The following is a 10,837-nucleotide window of genomic DNA, read 5'->3' as shown; positions in this document are numbered from 1 at the left end:
TTGAATCAGTCTCCACCACACGCTCAGACAGTGCATTCCAGATTCTAATTACTCGCTGCATATAAAAGGTTTTCCTCATGTCCCTTTTGGATTATTTTTCCAACCACCTAAATCAGTGTCCTCTGAATCATAGAATTCTATAGTGTAGAAGGAGGCCAGTCGGCCCATCAAGTCTGCACCAACTCTCTGACAGAGTATTTTACCCAAGCCCTATCTCTGTAACCCCATGTATTCACCCCGTTAATATCCCTACACATCTTGGGACACTAAGGGGCAATTTAGCATGACCGATCAACCTAATCTGCATATCTTCTGACTGAGGGAGGAAACTGGAGCACCCGGAAGAAACCCACGCAGACATGGAGAGAATGTGCAAACTCCACACAGTCACCCAAGGCCGGAATTGAACCCGGGTCCCTGGTGCTGAAAGGGGTGCTTTTGGCCCCTTGCTGGAAACATGTTCAAATTCCAAATTGGCTGGACTGCTGTGTTAGGGATTTGGATATATTTCCCACCTTGGTGCCCTGATACCCATGCTGGCTTCTTGAATCTTAATCTGTGGGGTTGGAGTTTGCTAATTTTCTCTACTTTCCTCCCCTGAAGTCATTGACTGCAGCTATGATTGGGTTCCATGGGCATAGGTTGCCCTGCAGCACTTTGCCCAGGCAGTCTCTTTACCCAAGGGACTAATTGGTAGATGCTTTCAGGTTGATCAACCATGGACTGCATCACGGCCTGCTCGATCCTGACCTTCTCCAGTGTCCATGTATCAGCATACCCAGTCGGTATCAGTGGATCACCTCCTGCAGGTTGAGATCTGGCTGATTTGATTTCCTTCTCTAGCCATAAGATCATAAGATATAGGACCAGAAGTAGGCCATTCAGCCCATCGAGTCTGCTTTACCATTCAATGAGATCATGACTGGTCCAAAACGATAATCCTCAACTCCACTTCCCTGTTTTATCCCCATAATCCCTGATTTCCTTACTGATTAAAAATCCACCCATCTCAGCCTTGAACAAACTTAACAACCCAGCCTCCACAGCCCCCTGCGGTAAATAATTCCACAGATTGACCACCCTCTGAGAAAGGAAATTCCTCCTCATCTCTGTCTTAAATGGGCAACCCCTTACTCTGAGATTATGCGCTCTGGCCCTAAACTCTCCCATAAGGGGAAACAACCTCAGCATCAAGCAGAGAACATTAAGCGAGTTATACTGCGACCCTGGCTGAGAATGGACATGGAATCAAATCTGGCACCTTCTGATCTGTATCAGTCCAATATTTCTCTTATGAAGTGAGCTGCTAGGTGTGCCAGGGTTGGACATTTGAGCAAACAGAATGGCTATCTTGCAAAGATGCTCCCTTCCCACTCTCAGCACTGAGCCCCATGATGATATCTGAAAGCTGACGGTTGATGAGAGAAGGACCTTGCTTCCTTCTATTTCCTGGGGCTTGATGTGCTTTTAGATTTCAGTGTGTTGCACAATGATAACAATAAATTGCTTCAAGTTGTTAAATCTGATGTGTTGAAACCCAAACAATGACAAAGGAATTACCTTTAATCCACCACATTAACTTCCCCATGAGCAATATTAACTTCCCCATGAGCAATGTTAACTTCCCCATGAGCCACTTAGTTCTTTCTTTGGAATACTTCCTAAGGAGATGTGGGAAGCAAAAGCTGGGTGCTGCTTTCTATTCATGCACATTTCTCATCGCCATTGCCCGCTGGTCGGATCTTCGGGTTTTGATTTGATTTATTATTGTCATAATGAAATGTGAAATGTATTGTTTCTTGCGCACTATACAAACAAAGCATACCGTTCATAGAGAAGGAAAGAAGAGAGTGCAAAATGTACTATTACAGTTATAACTAGGGTGTGGAGAAAGATTAACTTAATGCAAGGTAGGTCCATTCAAATGTCTGATAGCAGCAGGGAAGAAGCTGTTCTTGAGTCAGTTGGTACGTGACCTCAGACTTTTGTATTGCTTTCCCGACGGAAGAAGGTGGAAGAGAGAATGTCCAGGGTGCGTGGGGTCCTTAATTATGCTGGCTGCTTTGCCGAGGCAGCAGGAAGTGTAGACAGAATCAATGGATGGGAGGCTGGTTTGCGTGATGGATTGGGCTACATTCACAACTCTCTGTAAGTTTCTTGCGGTCTTGGGCAGAGCAGGAGCCATACCAAGCTGTGATACAACCAGAAAGAATACTTTCTATGGTGCATTTATAAACGTTGGAGTTGTAGCTGACATGCCAAATTTTCTTAGTCTTCTGAGAAAGTAGAGGCATTGGTGGGCTTTCTTAACTATAGTGTCTTTCCACCAGTGGCTACAGCATTTTGTGGCTCACCTGTCCCACCACCAGGGAACGGGCTGCAAGGGGGTCATTTTTGGCAGGACCAGGAGATCCTGCTGGTGGGATGGGCCAGAAAACCTTGCCCCAGATCTACAATTTCAAATTTTGCAAAGGCTGCCAAATTGGGAGGTGGGGGCGGGGGGGGGGGGGGGGGGGGGGGGGGGGGGTGGGGGGGGTTGGGGGGGGGGGGTAAATGTAGTTAACACAAAGGAAAAATACGAGAACATTTGAATGAACTTTCAGAATGGAAGTTTAGTTAGCAAAATTAATTTCCCCAAAGACTGCTGTCCATCTATAAGGCAAAAGTCAGGAGTATCTCACAAAACGTGTCTGTACGAATGCCGATATGTGGAGGAATCTCCTCCCTCAGAGGGCCGCAAGCCCCCGGAACACCCCGCCATAGAGTCCCCATGCACATTCAGGCTGAGATAGACAGACCCCCAATGAGCAAGGAAATCAAGGGCCATGGGGAAAGGACAGGAAAGCGGATGCGAGGAATGCCGGACCAGCCACGATCCTACCGAATGGCAGGGCAGGCTCAAGGGGTTGAGTGGCCCACTCCTGCTCCCACTTCCTATAATCCCATGGAGGGATTTGTAGATAAAGGCGAGGGTTTTAAATTCGAACCACTGGGAAATAGGAGGTCATGTCGTTTAGTAACGAATGGGCGAAATAGATGAACAGAGCTTAGTGTGGGACAGGATGCTGGCAATGGAAGTTGGGTGATTGGGATTTTATGATCGATGGCAGCTGGGAATCGAGCAAGGAGAGGATCAGAACAATCAAATCTACAGATGATGGCCATCAGGATGAGGGCAGCATTCGGTACCCCTCTTCCTCCTTTATCTAGAGATTGATACATGGTTCCCTCCAGACACAATCCAGATGAACTTGAAGATGTTTTGGGTGACTGCTGCTGCACAGGACGGAGGTATGGGTCAGATCTACACCATGTACACCCGAGTGTACCTCACACCTGATGATCAGGCTTTTTCCTGTGGGGAGGAAGCATTGTCCCCACATGCCCAGTTTCTGCTTTACCTTGGCAATATGCTCCTCCCAGTTTTTGGTGCACACCCCAGCCACTCTGATCTGTATCCCAACACCTTCAGTTGATCTGATCTGATGGCGAAGGGGACAAAGGATCCATCAGCCCAGTTCCCAAAGAACACAAGACCATAAGTAGGAACAGGAGCAGGTCACCTGACCCTTGATCCACCCCACCATTCAACAGGACCGTAGCTGATTCAAACCTCCCCATGTCCACTCCCCAGCCCCCACCCCCACAACTCCCCCACCGATCAAAAATCTCTCAACCCCAAGTACACACAAGGACGCTGCCCCCAAAGCTTCCTGCAGCAAGGAGCCACAAAGACCACAACCTCCTGAGAGAAGAAATTCCGCCCCATCCCAGTCCCAAAGTGGAGCTCCTCCGCCCCGAGACTATACCCTCTGGTCCCAGACCACCCCCCACCCTTCAGCACACCCATCCTGCCAAGTCCCGCAAGAATCCCATAAAACCACCCCTCCAAACTCCAACGAGTAGAGTCCCAACCTGTCCAATCTTTTCTCAAGACAATCCCTCCATACCAGGGACCATCCGAGTGATCCTTCTCTGACCTGCCCCTAAAGTAATCATATCTTTCCTTAAATAAGGGGACCAAAACTGCTCACAGTACTCCAGATGTGGTCTCACCAATACCTTGTACAATTGCACAAGACTCCCCTACTCTTATACTCCAACCCCAACATGGCCTCCCTCTTGCCACAATTTACCTTTGCTCCCGCGGCCAGTTCAAACTGGTCGCAGATGTTCAGGAGCCTGCACACCAGCAACAGATCTGAGCAGAAGACAGCAATGTCATCCATTTATAGGGAGGCTTTGACCAGCCTGCCTCTGCTACCTGGGGTTGTCACATCTCTTATGCCTGGATCCTTCCTGATGGACTCAGCAAAAGATTCTATGCAACACACAATCAGGGCAGAGGAAAGAGGGCAGCCCAGCCTGACTCCAGATTTGATCTGAAAGCTTTACGATTCTTCCCACTGACTGAAACTGCACTACTGGTTTATGTAGAGCAGTCAGATCCAATTGTGGATTCCCTCCCCAAGCTCCATTCTGGAGAGCACATCCATCAAATTCTATCAAATGGCTTCTCCTGGGGCAGGCTGATAAGGCACATATCCACCCTCCTGTCCTGCATGTAGGCAATTATATCCTTGAGTAGTATGAGGTTATCAGAGATCTTCTTGCTGGGAACAGCATAGGTTTGGTCAGGGTGGATCACACACTCCAGAGTATTGATCCACCAGAAGGAACTCTTCAGTTGCAGGCAATAAAATAAAACAAGACTTACTCCAACTTATAAATCAAAAAAAAAGGTTTATAAAGAAACTTCATTACTCCACACTTGAGGCATCACCCTGGGCCATTCCAAGCTCCCACAAACCCCAGCAGCTTCTTATTTATACTGAGTCAGCTGGTCAGCTGACCACCACATCATTTTGTCATTGGTTACATAGTTTATTGGGTCAGCTGACCCTTACAGCAAGTTACCATTGGTCACACTACAACAGATCCAATGTTATCATTGGTTACATTCTAACACAGAGCAGATTTGACCCAAAGACCTTGGCTAGAATTTTATAGTCCGCATTCAAAGTGAAATGGGGGGTCGCCAATTTCTAATTTCTTCCCTTCCCCCCTTCTGCTTGTAGATGAGGGTAATGTTGCCTTTCTTCATGGATTCTGACATGCTGCCTTCCAGAAGCATACTCTTGTACACTTCTGGCAGGTCTAGGCTGATCTAGTCCTAAGCCGTCACTTCCGGGAGGTTTACTCATCTCAAAGAACTTGACGGCCTTTGTCAACTCATCCAGAGATAATGGTTTGTCTAGGCTCTCCCGCTCACTATCTGTGAAGACCTCAGTGATAGAAGGCAGGAAGGACAGGGAGGCCATGCTGTCTGTTGGCTTCAGTTCATACAGTCTGGTATAGAAGGATTTGCTGATCCTCAGAAAGTCAGACTGCGATGACTTTACCAAGCCATCTTCTTCCTTCAGGCTGCTGATCACAGAGCTCTCTTTATGCACCTTTTGGAAGAAGGAATGTGAGCACATTTCTTCCTGCTCCACGGAGCAGACTCTGGATCAGAAGATGACCTTGGAGGACTCCAAGGCAAAGAGCGAGGCTTGCTGGCTCTTCACCTCCTGGAGATCCTCCTTGACATCGTTCCCCATTGACTGCAGCAGGACCCCGGCTCTCTCTCTTCCCTTCTAAACACCTTTAAGGATGAAAAACCTCTTGATGTTCTCCTTTATTGCTTCCCACCAGATTGATGGAGACTCAAGGAGGGGTTTCACAGTTCTCCAATCTTTTCAGTTCCTCGAGGTTCTCTGGGGTCAACATAGAAGAATCATAGAAACCCTACAGTGCAGAAGGAGGCCATTCGGCCCATCGAGTCTGCACCGACCACAATCCCACCCAGGCCCCACCCCCACATATTTACCCGCTAATCCCTCTAACCTATGCATCCCAGGACTCTAAGGGGCAATTTTTAACCTGGCCAATCAACCTAACCCGCACATCTTTGGACTGTGGGAGGAAACCAGAGCACCCGGAGGAAACCCACGCAGACACGAGGAGAATGTGCAAACTCCACACAGTGACCCGAGCCGGGAATCGAACCAGGGACCCTGGAGCTGTGAAGCAGCAGTGCTAACCACTGTGCTACCGTGCCACCACAGTTTTACATTCAGCTTCCATGTCCCCCTGCTAAACCTCTGGTCTTTCTGTAGGTGACAGTCAGCCAGTAGGAGGCAGCGGTCAGACAAGAACACTGGCTTGACATTGGAACTTATATAGCTGGCCTCAACCCTAGAGAAAATTGCAAATGAGACTAAAAATGGGTTAGAGGAGGTGAGCACGGCCGTCTCTGAAATATCAGCAGAGGTCGTAGCTATTCGGACTGTGGTGTTACAGAACCGATTAGCACTCGATTATGTGCTAGCCTCCCAAGGAGGAACATGTGCCATAGTTGGCTCCGAATGCTGTACGTATATTCCTGATGCTTCGGAGAATATAACTCACTTGGCAGACCATATTAAACACGTGGCGAAAACAATACAGGGTGAGGGGAACCAATATCACAATTATAACCCCCCGGGCTGGCTGGGGCAATGGTTCGGGTCGTGGGGTTCATACCTGATGCATAGATTGATAGTATTAATTGTAATTGTAATTACTTGCTGTGTTTGTATGGCATTATTGAACGCCTGTTGCAAAACAGTAACAGCGCAAATTATGCGTACAGGCAGAGAGAGCAGAGCTCCCGACTAAGGAGCTAGGCCCATTCCCCAATAACATGTGGTTCTGAGTTGGTCATAGGTGCCATGTTTGGACCTGGCACCTGACCAAAAGGGGGGAAAATGAAGACGGAATGGGTTAATGAACTTTGTAACGCTTAAGCATTTAGACTCACCTCTGTAATACTTAAGAGATTCGTGAGGGGTACTGTAGAATTCATTGTTTTTGTTAGAATTCATTGTTTTCGTGCATCCAGACCAGATAAGAGGAACAAATAACCCTGCTGTCTCCACTTATCGTATTCAGGAATGCAGCTAACCCAGCTCAAATAAGCTAAGCAAGACTCCATTTTTTTGTACCTTTGTTTAACACGATGGAGTTGACATGTATGCCTTCGGTGATCGTATAACCATAGATTCATATATATATTCATCATATGTTATTCATCTTATACTGATATAAAGTATTATACACACTTGTATGTATATCAGTTAACTTGTTGTGCAAAACCTGTGATGTTGTTTCAAGGCTATAAATGACGAACGATTGTGGCCTTGGAGATCGAACAAACTACACAGAACAAGAATCTCACCATGAACAATGACAGACATCTGAGAAAATTGTAATGTAATAGGGGCGGGAACCGGGATGTATAAAACTCTGTTCTTACTTGTGTTCGAAGAGAAGGCTGGGGGTCCACTGTTAGGAACCTCACTTCTCTCACAATTGTGAAAATAAACCTGCACTTCGATCCACTAATAGTGTCAGAGGTTTTTTTTACCTACAACACGCTCAGGACGCAGACCAGCTGCGAAACTCTGCCAAGCAGACAAGACAAAGGAACGACACCATCTACATGCACACCAAGAACAAGAAACTTGAGAAACTTGGCATCACCACCAGCAGCAACCAAGCCTCCCCCGGTACCACAGTAGAAAACAGTACCACTGCAGGGAAGTCCATTGTCAACTTGTCCGACTACACACTTCAACCAGATGAAATCGAAGTTCTCAGCCGAGGGCTCAACTTTTGCCCCACTACCAAAATAGACCCCATCAATCTCGCAGCGGACACAGAGGAATTCATCAGGCGAATGAGGCTGCGGGAGTTCTTCCACAAACCCCAAGAGGCCAACAGCGAACACAATGAGACAGCTAATGAACCGGAACAGCCGACAGAGAGATCCGCAGTGCAACCGAAGAGGAAAGAGTCGAATTGGACTCCTCCGGAAGGCCGCTGCCCTCGACTTGACATGTATGCCCAAGCCATCAGGAGGTGCGTCAACACCAAATTCATCAGCCGCACTCACAAGACAGCACCGAACATCACCCAAGCACAACGCAACGCCATCCACGCTCTCAAGACCAACCGCAACATTGTCATCAAACCAGCAGACAAAGGAGGGGCCATCGTCATACCGAACAGAACGGATTACTGCAAAGAAGTGTACTGACAACTGAACAACGAGGAACACCACAGACAGTTACCCACAGATCCGACCAAAGAACACACCCGTCAACTCAACACTCTGATCAAAACCTTTGATCCGGACCTTCAGAGCACCCTCCGTGCTCTCATCCCACGTACTCCACGCGTTGGAGATCTCTACTGCCTCCCAAAAATACACAAGGCAAACACACCCGGCCGTCCCATCGTTTCAGGAAACGGAACCCTGTGCGAGAACCTCTCCGGCTATGTCGAGGGCATCTTGAAACCCATTGTACAAAGAACCCCCAGCTTTTGTCGCGACACTACGGACTTCCTACAGAAACTCAACACACATGGAGCAGTTGAACCAGGAGCACTCCTCGTCACAATGGATGTCTCGGCACTCTACACCAGCATCCCCCACGAGGATGGCGTTGCTGCAACGGCCTCAGTACTCAATGCCGTCAACTGCCAGTTTCCAGATGCAATTTTACATCTCATCCGCTTCATCCTGGACCACAATATCTTCACCTTCAACAACCAGTTCTTCATCCAGACACACGGAACAGCCATGGGGACAAAATTTGCACCTCAATATGCCAACATCTTCATGCACAGGTTCAAACAAGACTTCTTCACCGCACAGGACCTTCAACTGATGCTATACACTAGATACATCGATGACATTTTCTTCCTTTGGAGTCATGGTGAGCAATATATATGATGACATCAACAAGTTCCATCCCACCATCAGACTCACCATGGACTACTCTCCGGAATCGGTTGCATTCTTGGACACACGCATCTCCATTAAGGACGGTCACCTCAGCACCTCACTGTACTGCAAACCCACGGATAACCTTATGATGCTCCACTTCTCCAGCTTCCACCCTAAACACGTAAAAGGAGCCATCCCCTACGGACAAACCCTCCGAATACACAGGATCTGCTTGGATGAGGAGGATCGCAACAGACACCTCCAGACGCTAAAAGATGCCCTCAGAAGAACAGGATATGGCGCTCGCCTCATCGATCAACAGTTCCGACGCGCCACAGCGAAAAACCACACCGACCTCCTCAGAAGACAAACACGGGACACGGTGGACAGAGTACCCTTCATCGTCCAGTACTTCCCCGGAGCGGAGAAGCTACGGCATCTCCTCTGGAGCCTTCAACATGTCATTGATGAAGACGAACATCTCGCCAAGGCCATCCCCATACCCCCACTTCTTGCCTTCAAACAACCACGCAACCTCAAACAGACCATTGTCCGCAGCAAACTACCCAGCCTTCAGGAGAACAGTGACCACGACACCACACAACCCTGCCACAGCAACCTCTGCAAGACGTGCCGGATCATTGACACGGATGCCATCATCTCACGTGAGAACACCATCTACCAGGTACACGGTACCTACTCTTGCAACTCGGCCAACGTTGTCTACCTGATACGCTGCAAGAAAGGATGTCCCGAGGCATGGTACATTGGGGAAGCCATGCAGACGCTGCGACAACGGATGAATGAACACCGCTCGACAATCACCAGGCAAGACTGTTCTCTTCCTGTGGGGGAGCACTTCAGCAGTCACGGGCATTCAGCCTTGGATCTTCAGGTAAGCGTTCTCCAAGGCGGCCTTCACGACACACAACAGCGCAGAGTCGCTGAGCAGAAACTGATAGCCAAGTTCCGCACACATGAGGACGGCCTAAACCGGGATGTTGGATTTATGTCACATTATCAGTAACCCCCACAGCTTTCCCCCTGATCTTGCAGAATCTTACTACCTGTTCTGTCTGGAGACAATACACATCTCTTTAACCTGTGTTTAATGTTCCCTCCACCCACATTATCTGTACCTTTAAGACCTGGCTGGCTGTAGAGATTTGCATTCTAATTAGTATTCTGTAACTTGATTTCTGTGTCTCTGTGCACTGTTGGAGAACAGATTTTCACTCCATCTGACGAAGGGGCAGCGCTCCGAAAGCTTATGGTATTTGCTACCAAATAAACCTGTTGGACTTTAACCTGGTGTTGTGAGACTTCTTACTGTGCAAATAAAACAGTACAGCTGTTTCTGCAGAGCAGTTGGATCCAATTGTGGATTCTCTCCACAAGCGATGTTTAGGAGAGCACATTCATCATGCAGGTGTGTGTCAACACCTTCCATCACTTTTCTGATAGGTCAAAGGCTTTCTCCTGGTCCAAGCTGATGATGTGGAGATGCTGGCGTTGGACTGGGGTAAACACAGTAAGAGTTTTAACACCACCAGGTTAAAGTCCAACAGGTTTATTTGGTAGCAAATGCCATTAGCTTTCGGAGCACTGCTCCTTCATCAGATGGAGTGGAAATCTGCTCTGAAACAGGGATGAAGCAGGTATCCCCCACCATTTCTCCTCCCCTCAACCCTAAGGTCACTGAATTTGGTTGAACATATTCCAGATGTCAGTGGAAGTGAAATATAGAAAGCCGGTGACATGTGTGAGCGGATCCTTAGGGAATGGCAGGCAGGTAAACAGAACAATTTTAATTAGATGCAAGATCTGACATCATGGTTTCCGTCCAACGCCGGCATCTCCACATCATGACCATGGTTTCAAACAGGGATACTAAAAGCTGCTGAAAATTAGGAGAAAATAAATGTTTTTTCTCCATCTCTGCGTTTTTGTAACGAAAAGATCTGAGGTGAAGTAATCCAATCATTGCCTCCTCCCATTGCCTCCTCCTGCTCCCACACATTACAG

Source organism: Mustelus asterias, chromosome 3 (genome assembly GCF_964213995.1).
Source record: "Mustelus asterias chromosome 3, sMusAst1.hap1.1, whole genome shotgun sequence".
NCBI classification, from domain to species: Eukaryota; Metazoa; Chordata; class Chondrichthyes; order Carcharhiniformes; family Triakidae; genus Mustelus; species Mustelus asterias.
The sequence above is the reverse complement of the archived record's forward strand: the minus strand, read 5'-3'. Positions refer to the sequence as shown.